Here is an 11,594-nt window from a genome sequence, read left to right on the forward strand (position 1 = left end):
GAAAAAATGTAGGTGAAATAGCTAGCTGTCAGAGTAAGTGGGTTAATACTTGGAAATATGCTTGAATTTTTAATCATATTTTACCCAAATTGATTTCCAATATTATATGGTATTTTTTTCAAATTCAGAAGTTTAAAGAACATTTTGTTTTTTCAATACTATGAATTTGCTCTATATACATAGATTTGGACACAACTGAGTGACTGATCTGATCTGATCTGATACATAGATTTGTGCAAACAGGTATAACCTGACCACACACCAGGACATAAGATAAATGTAATTTATTTCTATACAGAATCAATAAGTATGTTTTTATTTGTTCTTTTCTGCTTCACTTGTGTTTGTAATCAATAAACCATATAAAAGTGTTCACAAAAGGTCAGAGGAATGCTGCAGAATGACCTCTATGGGTTCCTGTGGCTTCCCCTTTATTCAAACAGAAAAGACACAGGCCCATTGGGCTCTCATCATAAGACCACTGAAATGCTCACTGAAAGGTACTGAAGCCCAAGAGTCAGTAAAGATCTTTATTTTGTTGTTATTAAAAGAGTGCTAGGTAAAGTCTCTGCAATTCAGCAAGATTACAGTTTGAAATATTCAAGGTGTTTATAGGCATGAAGCAAACTGAGAAACTACAAGAAACTACAAACTGAGAAACTATAGGACTGTACATGGAACCTCTGAAATATTATGTGAAGCTATAGAATTAGAAACTATAACTATTATGCTCAGAGAGTTCTCCTTGTGTGTCAGTTATTGAGTTAAGTACCTTTACTATATTATATAATTTAATTTACAGGAACTTCTTATGAGAGACACTGTATCCCAATTTTACAGATAAGAAAATGCACTAAGTAAATTACATGTCCAAATTTACAATTATTACAGCAGGAATTCACATCCAGATTTATATGGTTGTAATGTTCAAGCTGGTTTTAGAAAAGGCAGAGGAAACAGAGATCAAATTGCCAACATCCGCTGGATCATCAAAAAAGCAAGAGAGTTCCAGAAAAACATCTAGTTCTGCTTTATTGACTATGCCAAAGCCTTTGACTGTGTGGATCACAATGAACTGTGGAAAATTCTAAAGAAGATGGGAATACCAGACCACCTGACCTGCCTCTTGAGAAAACTGTATGCAGGTCAGGAAGCAACAGTTAGACCTGGACATGGACCAACAGACTGGTTCCAAATAGGAAAAGGAGTACATTCAGGCTGTATATTGACACCCTGTTTATTTAACTTTCATGCAGAGTACATCATGAGAAATGCTGGGCTGGACAAAGCACAAGCTCGAATCAAGATTGCTGGGACAAATATCAATAACCTCAGATATGCAGATGACACCACCCTTATGGCAGAAAGTGAAGAAAAACTGAAGAGCCTGCTGATGAAAGTGAAAGAGGAGCGTGAAAAAGTTGGCTTAAAGCTCAGCATTCAGAAAACTAAAATCATGGGATCTGGTCCCATCACTTCATGGCAAATAGATGGGGAAACAGTGGAAACGGTGGCTGACTTTATTTTTCTGGTCACCAAAATCACTGCAGATGGTGATTGCAGCCATGAAATTAAAAGACACTATTACTCAGCCATTAAAAAGAATACATTTGAATCAGTTCTAATGAGGTGGATGAAACTGGAGCCTATTATACAGAGTGAAGTAAGCCAGAAAGAAAAACACCAATACAGTATACTAACGCATATATATGGAATTTAGAAAGATGGTAACAATAACCCTGTGTACGAGACAGCAAAAGAGACACTGATGTATAGAACAGTCTTATGGACTCTGTGGGAGATGGAGAGGGTGGGAAGATTTGGGAGAATGGCATTGAAACATGTAAAATATCATGTATGAAATGAGTCGCCAGTCCAGGTTCGATGCACGATACTGGATGCTTGGGGCTGGTGCACTGGGACGACCCAGAGGGAGGGTATGGGGAGGGAGGAGGGAGGAGGGTTCAGGATGGGGAACACATGTATACCTGTGGCGGATTCATTTTGATATTTGGCAAAACTAATACAATTATGTAAAGTTTAAAAATAAAATAAAATTAAAATAAAATAAAAGACACTTGCTTCTTGGAAGGAAAGTTATGACCAACCTAGACAGCATATTGAAAAACAAAGACATTGTTTGGCCACAAAGGTCCATCTAGTCAAGGCTATGGCTTTTCCAGTGGTCATGTGTGGGTGTGAGAGTTGGATTATAAAGAAAACTGAGCACCGAAGAATTGATGCTTTTGAACTGTGGTGTTTGAGAAGACTCTTGAGATTCCCTTGGACTGCAATAGATCCAACCAGTCCATCCTAAAGGAGATCAGTCCTGGGTGTTCATTGGAAGGACTGATGTTGAAGCTGAAACTCCAATATTTTGGCCACCTGATGTGAAGACCTGACTCATTGGAAAAGACCCTGATGCTGAGAAAGAGTGAGAGCAGGAGGAGAAGGGGAGGACAGAGGATGAGATGATTGGATGGCATCACCGACTCAATGGACATGGGTTTGTGTAGACTCCAGGAGTTGGTAATGGACAGGGAGGCGTGGCATGCTGCTGTTCATGGGGTCGCAGGGCCTTGGACACAACTTAGCGACGGAACTGAACTGAGCTGAAAGCAGATATCACAATGTTTCCATCTCATTTCTATTTCAGGCATTTTTTAAAAGCAATTAGGACTTCAACTAAGGAAATTAATACAAAATATCACATTTTAAACATACTACAGAGATATTCTTATGGTGTATACTATCGAAAATGACAAATCACCCTAGATGAAAGTTTTCAGAAAGGCTTGTGATGAAATTAAATTCATGATAATAGAACTGCTTTACAAAAAATTAACCTATTTTGTATGGCATGGGATTTTACTTTATATTATATAAATGTGACTTTTGCTTCATTTGATGTATTGTTCTATTATGGTTCATGAAATTAGTGGGACCTTAATTTAATCAAAATCATTTTTTTTAAACTTGAATTATAGAGGTGTTTTAAACAGGATCTAAACAAAGTCACCTTAATTTTTTTAAAGAATAAAATTGTTCTACTCTGATCCCTAAAATTGGCCCACCATTTTAATTTTTACAAAAAATTAAAATCTTCATAGATATTTCTATTCCACAGGCAGGTGAGAAATACATTAATAAACTTTACAATAATTATAGCAAAATATTTTTTGTTTCTGTGACAAACAAATGGGCTTATTTTCCCAGTCTTTAAATATATTTTGTGGCCACAAGAAAAACATATATATGGTGAAAAATATACAGTGATAGTAGAAAAATATACAGCAATAGTATAAAAATATATAGTGATCCACAAGAAGTAATCTGATAGAGTTAAATGCAAATATTATTTTAAATATAGCATTTTGTAAAAGCACTGTATTTACAGTATACCTTTTATATCTATATATCTATGAAAAATGAAATGTCTATGACTGTCATTTTTAGTGCTAATAAGAGAGGAAATGATGTGATCATTACACTCAGGCAAGTCCACACTGACCCTTAAAAATACTGTTATATTTACATGTAACTTTGCGTGATAAAAAGTTCCTTTTGGAATGTTATAAGCTATAAATAGATTAGTGAAATAATGAAGATCTAATAAATCAGAGACTCTAGTTCAATAAGTAGAATGCTGACTCGGTGTCCAAAACAGTTATTTTCCATCACTAACACTTCTGTGTATAGGATCTGATTTAGTTACATAGACTCTCCAGATTTGTGCCTAACATACAGTTTGGAAACCTAGCAAGCTCATGAGGAGCAACTAACACTAACTAAAGAGTCTTAACTAATTTCACTTCAAAATTTCAGTCTAATCCTTAACCTAGCCTAGGTTGTAAGATTTAAAATTGACTTCACATTATGATAATTTACAGAACTTGAAAACAGAAATAACAAAAACCAGTGCCCAGATCTTCCCTGCCCAAGATGCTTTTTTATTTGAAAACCTCATTTAAAATATTTAACAATAAAAAATTCACTTGATTCTTTTTATGTTGCAAGTACTACTTAGTAAAATGTGAGAAAACTCGTCATTAAGTTAATGTTTGAATTTGAAATACTTCCCTCTCCACCTTGATAAAATGAGCATTTTATGGAGAATCCACAGCAAGAACAATGAAAATGTCATCACTCTTCCTACTTTAAGCTAACATCTAGATGAGTTTTCAAATATCCCTTCTATGGCATGTAAGCATCTAGAGCAAAAGTGCTCAAGTCGTATTGTTAGGAGTCTGTTTGTTTGTTTGTTTTTTCTCCCACTGTGATTTCTGTTGTATCATCACAAAAAAGGGAGAATAGGATTGACATGTCTCTGTTCCATCACCCTGCCTCCAACCATCGAACCAGAAATGCCAATGTGGAGCCACTTGACATTTCTTGATTCTATAGGTTACATTTTTTGCTTAAATAAAGGATTTGTCTTTTCTTTAAAAAGTTGATACTGGCCTAGAGGCAAACAAAATAGCATAGATCATGAAGAGTTGGCTAGGAATATTGATAGTAGATGTGTGTGTGTCTTTATGTGTGTATAGTCATAAGTTGTAAACTTCTGTTATGAATTCTTGGAATATTTTGGGATGCATACAGCATAGACATTGGTCATCACCCTCCACAGAAATTGTATACTTATACATTGGTCTCTTTATTTATTCTGAGGGAAAGCAGAAGGATGAAGTTATCCATGAAAGAAGCTGAGAGGAAAAAAAAAAAAAGTTGATCATTTTAATCACAGTATTATTTGGGGAAATTGTCCACTGTACTTATTCTTTCATAAAGCATTTTTTAATGGAAAGCTGGCAAACAACAGGATTGGTATTTGGTAATGGATACTGCTATGAGTAGTGTATTTATTCTTTGAGAAACATGACAATGATCTCAACAAGTAGTGTTAATTTTCAAAATAGAAAACCAAATTTTGCTGTGGAACTTTGAAATGTTGAGTATGTTATTGTGAAAATAACTGAAACTGATTTTGACAACAGATATGTTAATATAAAGTTAGTATTAGTTTGATAGAGAATATAAAGCTGAAAGATTAAATTAGCCACATAGATCTTTAGATGTTTCGGGGAAAAATAGAACAGTCTATTTTATATGTTTATAGACAAGCAGTATTTGAATTCAAGAAAAGAACAGTTTCTTGACTATCCAAACAACTGCTAAAAGGAGAAAGTTTCCTAAACATTTGTTTACGATTATTACTGATTATAAGATGTACTAGGTCAGGAAGCAACAGTTAGAACTGGACATGGAACAACAGACTGGTTCCAAATAGGAAAAGGAGTACATCAAGGCTACATATTATCACCCTGCTTATTTAACTTATATGCAGAGTACATCATGAGAAACGCTGGACTGGAAGAAACACAAGCTGGAATCAAGATTGCTGGGAGAAATATCAATAACCTCAGATATGCAAATGACACCACCCTTATGGCAGAAAGTGAAGAGGAACTAAAAAGCCTCTTGATGAAAGTGAAAGTGGAGAGTGAAAAAGTTGGCTTAAAGCTCAACATTCAGAAAATGAAGATCATGGCATCCGGTCCCATCACTTCATGGGAAATAGATGGGGAAACAGTGGAAACAGTGTCAGACTTTATTTTTTGGGGCTCCAAAACACTGCAGATGGTGACTGCAGCCATGAAATTAAAAGACACTTACTCCTTGGAAGGAAAGTTATGACCAACCTAGATAGCATATTCAAAAGCAGAGACATTACTTTGCCAACAAAGGTCCGTCTAGTTCAAGGCTATGGTTTTTCCTGTGGTCATGTATGGATGTGAGAGTTGGACTGTGAAGAAGGCTGAGAGCCAAAGAATTGATGCTTTTGAACTGTGGTGTTGGAGAAGACTGTTGAGAGTCCCTTGGACTGCAAGCAGATCCAACCAGTCCATTCTGAAGGAGATCAGCCCTGGGATTTCTTTGGAGGGAATGATGCTGAAGCTGAAACTCCAGTACTTTGGCCACCTCTTGCGAAGAGTTGACTCATTGGAAAAGACTCTGATGCTGGGAGGGATTTGGGGCAGGAGGAGAAGGGGACAACAGAGGATGAGATGGCTGGATGGCATCACTGACTCGATGGACGTGAGTTTGAGTGAACTCCGGGATTTGGTGATGGACAGGGAGACCTGGCATGCTGCAATTCATGGGGTCGCAAAGAGTTGGACACTGACTGAGAGACTGAACTGAACTGAACAGTCTAATTATGAAGGAGACTTGAAGTCCACATTAATTTTTCATTATCCAGCATATATGTAATTGCCTTTGTGAAACTAAAAGATCCACCTGGAGGGAAACATTCTTTTGTGATAAAATTAATATAAAAAGACTGGATAAGAGGTGAAATATTATTAACTATCCTATACAATGGCATATATATTGTTATTGAAACTTGGCAAATACAGATCCAGCATTCCTACCTTAAGATATTTGCAAAGGACTCCAAAAGTCATTGATATGTAGTTATTTTTAGCTTTTTAGGAGAGGCTTCTGTGTGAAACTGAACTCTTGGCTAAGAATGTGAACAACTCAGTTGCTGAGCAGCTGCCCTACAATGCATTGCAGCATTGTTTCCTCCTTTGTTTCTGCGTTTGCTATATATCTTGTGATTAGACACAGAGATATTTATTAGTGAAAATGAAAAAAAAAAAAACAAAATTTCAATTAAAGGCCTGGTGTTAATGAAGAAGTTTTAGAAGTAGAAATTTTTGTGGAAAGTTGGATAATTTAAAGTGAAATTTTATATATATATATATATATATATATATATATATATATATGCTTTTAGATGGTGCCCAGATAGCATTTTCCTTCAAATCAATGACAAACAGAAGTAAGATGATGGATATGATGGATTCATTCATTTGATGTCGGAAGATATTCATATAAGACATGAGACTCTCATGGATATATAGTAATTCTGAGTAAAAATCAAACTTCTGTATATTAATTACATGAAGGAGCTAATACTTAGAGACCATATATTTGAAATCACTGACATGAATATATGCTTATGAGGAGTTAAATCCTTTTGTATGTAAGGAGGAGCTAAGAGAGGAGGAATAATCTGCTCATTTTTTCAAAAGAACAAGTCCAAGATATTGAAGTATGTCCTAGAAGGAATAAGTGTAATAGGGGAAAATAAAACTTCCCCAAGCATACATCTCTAAGGATAAGCATGTCAAGGACAGATCAACTCATCAGCTGATAGGTAATATGACCAAAATTTAGATTGAGAGAAGCTTATTATATTATTCTAAAAATTGTAAATCATTAAGGGGTCAAAAAAGGGACCTGTTATACGTTGGATTTAATAAAATAAATATTAGATCAAAATATAATAAAGTTTCTTTCCTCCTTTTATTGATTGGACATAGAAGTAGAAAAACACGTTTGTTCATTCACGAATTGCAGATACAGGGTCATCTGTAAGCTATTTATGCATCTTACTGTTGAGATGTTTATTGGTTTGCTGTAACATCACATGGGCTTCCTAGGTAGCACTAGTGGCAAAGAACCTGCCTGCCAATGCAGGAGATATAAGAGACTGGGGTTCAATCCCTGGGTTGGGAAGATCCCTTGGAGAAGGACATGGGAACCCACTCTAGTATTCTTGCCTGGATTATTCCATGAACAAAGGAGCCTGACAGGGTACAGTCCATGGGGTCACAAAAAGTCACACATGACTGAAATGACTTAGCAAGCATGCACTCATAACATCATATACCTTTAGCCTCTTAACTAGGACATACTACATACATTCAATATATTGGACAAAGATCACATTTACTCTTTGAATATACTGAGCATGTTGTATATGAGGGGGTATTGAATGAAAATACATAATAAATAAGTATTTATATCAAGTGAGGTGTGCAACATTGAATAATTTTGAAGAGCTCTATGTAAATAAAATTATTTCAAGGGATAATCTCTTAAAAATAAAATATGCTGCTTTTAAGATAGCAGATGGTAAAATTATTGAGTGCAATGTTCAGACCTAATTTGAAGAGCTTATTCAAAGGCAACAAAAGAGAAGCTGTTGGAAGATCTAGGAAATGTAATTGAAACTGTCAAAAAGACAAAATTGCAGCATTGAAAAATTAAGAGAAGCTATCTGGGAATCTTTAAAATGTAGTAAACATTTCTAATACACTAAGCTACTAACCAACACATCATTAGTTGTGATCTACAAGGAAAAATGAGCACACTGATCTCTGATATCACATAAATAAATCTTTTCTTTCCATGCCTTTAAATATTGCTAATCATAATGCTCTGAAAAATAACATTCACTGCTTTGTAAATGGCCATTCTCTTTAATCATTCATAGCCTTCATTTCAATTATCTTCCAAATATTTTTGTACCAACTACTTCACTAATTTATTTGCACAGGATGATGCAATCATTTATCAGAAAAGTGCATAGAGATTTGCTTCATCCTACTATTTGTCTACTATTTTTTGTAATTTTTCATCAACTTCAGCTATATTTAGTGAAAGATTCATAAAAATAGAGTTCATCTATTTTCATCATCAAAGTATCCAAACAAAATATCCTAATACAGACTGAAACAGAATAAACATTCAAAGAATATTCTTCAATAAATAAACTCACAGGTATATAAATATGCCTTAAGTGCAGCCATTATCCTTTATTTTCTTTATTCCCAATCTTAACATTATCATCAGTTTGATCATCAGCACTAATGGGCTGCAGAAATATGGTTCGTGCCCCGGCAGTAAAGAGTATTACCACTGCATTGGGAGATATAAAAGGCTAACATATATATCTTTAGAAATATGAACTGAATAGCCCCTAGTTTATATGCAAAATGATATAAACATTTGTATTTTTAGAAGCCAAAGAATGTGGGTATATATGTGATTGTATGTATATATATATATGTGTGTGTGTGTACATAAACATATATGCTTTCATAACTCAGTAATTGTGAATAATGCTGCTATATACATGGATCACATACATCTCATTGAAATAAATTGTTTTTCATTTCTTCATGGTAGGTATATATACACTCAGAAGTGGAATTGTTGGATAATATGGTATATCAAATTTAATTTTTTTGGAACCTCCATATTGTTTTCCTTAGTGATTGAACCAATTTACATTCCCTCTAACAATGTATAGGGTTCTTTTTCACCATTTCCAGCACCTGTTGTCTTCTTGCTGATAGCAATTCCTGGATTGTCATTTGCTTATACAACTCTTGCATAGAAGAAAATTTTTTTTATAATTGTTATGTATGAAAGAAAAAATAAAAATGTAATTCCACATTTAGTTTTGTTCTTCTCCATTCTGTTCTGCAATACATATGTGTAAATACCAGTGAGAAAGCGTTTGCTCTTTTCAGTTTTTTCAGTTTTGCCTCAGTTATTTTTCCTTGGTTCTGATGTTCTTATGTTGTTTTCAATTCAATGATGCTAACAGATTCAAAATGCAAACTCAGTTTTGATCTATCTACTTCTAGATATTTCAAAACTATCATAATTGTCAGATGGTATTTTGAATTTTCACAATTATTATAGAACTCCTATCTAAAAAGGTTTTTCTGTGGTCAGCAATCTATTGTTTGATTACTTTAATCAAAAGAGAAAATAAATGTAATTTTGGTGTTCTGATATTTTGGGAAGCTAATCCTAGGTCATAATGATAAAGAATAACAATAAATGTATGTTTGAAGAAATATGTGAATGGTTCAGCTTCAATTGTATATAGATGAATAGCATAAACTGACACACTGACGATATTGATAGACTTCTAAACTTCCATACACACACACACACACACACACACACATATATATATCAGATCAGTCGCTCAGTCGTGTCCGACTCTTTGCGACCCCATGAACCGCAGCACGCCAAGCCTCTCTGTCCATCACCAACTCCTGGAGTTCACTGAGACTCATATATATGTCAAGATATATATTTATTTATTTTATTTTATTTTTAAACTTTACATAGTTGTATTAGTTTTGCCAAATATCAAAATGAATCCACCACAGGTATACCTGTGTTTCCCATCCTGAACCCTCCTCCCTCGTCCCTCCCCATACCCTCCCTCTGGGTTGTCCCAGTGCACCAGCCCCAAGCATCCAGTATAGTGCATTGAACCTGGACTGGCGACTCGTTTCATACATGATATTATACATGTTTCAATGCCATTCTCCCAAATCTCCCCACCCTCTCCCTCTCCCATAGAGTCCATAAGACTGATCTATACATCAGTGTCTCTTTTGCTGTCCTGTACACAGGGTTATTGTTACCATCTTTCTAAATTCCATATATATGCATTAGTATACTGTATTGGTGTTTTTCTTTCTGACTTACTTCACTCTATTTAATAGGTTCCAGTTTCATCCACCTCATTAGAACTGATTCAAATGTTTTCTTTTTAAGGGCTGAGTAATACTCCATTGTGTATATGTACCACAGCTTTCTTATCCATTCATCTGCTGATGGGCATCTAGGTTGCTTCCATGTCCTGGCTATTATAAACAGTGCTGCAATGAACATTGGGGTATATATTTAATTTAAAAATCTGCCTTATGTTGTTCTTATTCTAAGGAAGTATATTAAGTAACCTTAAATAATATATTCCATAATGCTGATTTAGCTTCTTTGCTATATAATTTGACTTTTTTAATCTAACTCTAAATTGCAGAAAGCAAATACAGATAATTTAAAAACATAAGTAAAATACTACAATGATAAAAATTATCATCTATTAAGAAAAATTACATAAAAAATTAACATTTTGTGGGTTATTTATATGCACCACTGAGTCAAATAAAATTATCATGGTTTATCATAAAAAAACCTGTTAGCTATTACTTTTGCTAATTTGTTTATGAGATATCATAATTTGATAAAGGATTAACTTATCTGTTGCCTCCCAGGTGGCTCAGATGGTAAAGAATCCATCCACCTGCAATGCAGGAGACCTGGGTTTGTTTCCTGAAGAAGAGAATGGCTACACACTCCAGTCTTCTTGCCTGGAGAATTCAGTGGACATGGGAGCCTGGCAGGCTCTAGTCATAGGGTCTGAAAGAGTCGGATACGATTGAAACAACTTAGCAGGTATACAATCTGTCGACAGTCTCAGGGCTTGTAAGACATGGAGGTGGAATTTGAATTCATTTCTGTCAGATCCCAGATCCATGTTCTTTACTACTAATCATGCTGTTATCTTAATTATGCAGTGTTTTGATTCTCAGTCATTTCCTTCATATTTCCATGTAATTAATGCATTAAACAATTCATCAATTTCATAAAATGAGGACTGGCAGAGAATAAAAGAGTCAGTATACCTTAGTACAAATGTTCTCTGTTCAAATCTTGCCTTTTTACCTTTCCTAAGAACTATAAATTTTGAAAGGACTATTTATTAGTGTAAATTATTTGTGAAAGTGTTTGAAAATATGTTTTAAACTTGCCTTTTTGTTTAAAATGCAAAAAAAGATACATTGCCACCTTCTATAATCTGTCAACAACTCAATCTTCACTATCATTTATTACAAAGAGGGTACTTAATGTTAGATGCATTGTATAGAAAT

The 11,594-nt window shown here is 34.6% G+C and overlaps 1 long non-coding RNA gene across 2 annotated transcripts in view; it reads left to right on the plus strand.

Annotated features, from left to right (window-relative positions):
- The window catches only part of LOC129644942 (uncharacterized), a 60,192-nt gene extending 48,861 nt beyond the window's left edge, over window positions 1–11,331 (plus strand). The window contains exon 4 of one of the 2 annotated variants that reach the window (XR_008711070.1): window positions 10,938–11,331. This is a non-coding gene — a long non-coding RNA (uncharacterized LOC129644942). Of the gene's footprint in view, window positions 1–5,347; window positions 5,570–10,937 lie in introns of those variants that run through there. The other variant, XR_008711071.1, reaches the window with a different exon arrangement.
- The last annotated feature ends 263 nt before the right edge of the window (window positions 11,332–11,594 follow it).

Source organism: Bubalus kerabau, chromosome 2 (assembly GCF_029407905.1).
Source record: "Bubalus kerabau isolate K-KA32 ecotype Philippines breed swamp buffalo chromosome 2, PCC_UOA_SB_1v2, whole genome shotgun sequence".
Classification (NCBI taxonomy): Eukaryota; Metazoa; Chordata; class Mammalia; order Artiodactyla; family Bovidae; genus Bubalus; species Bubalus kerabau.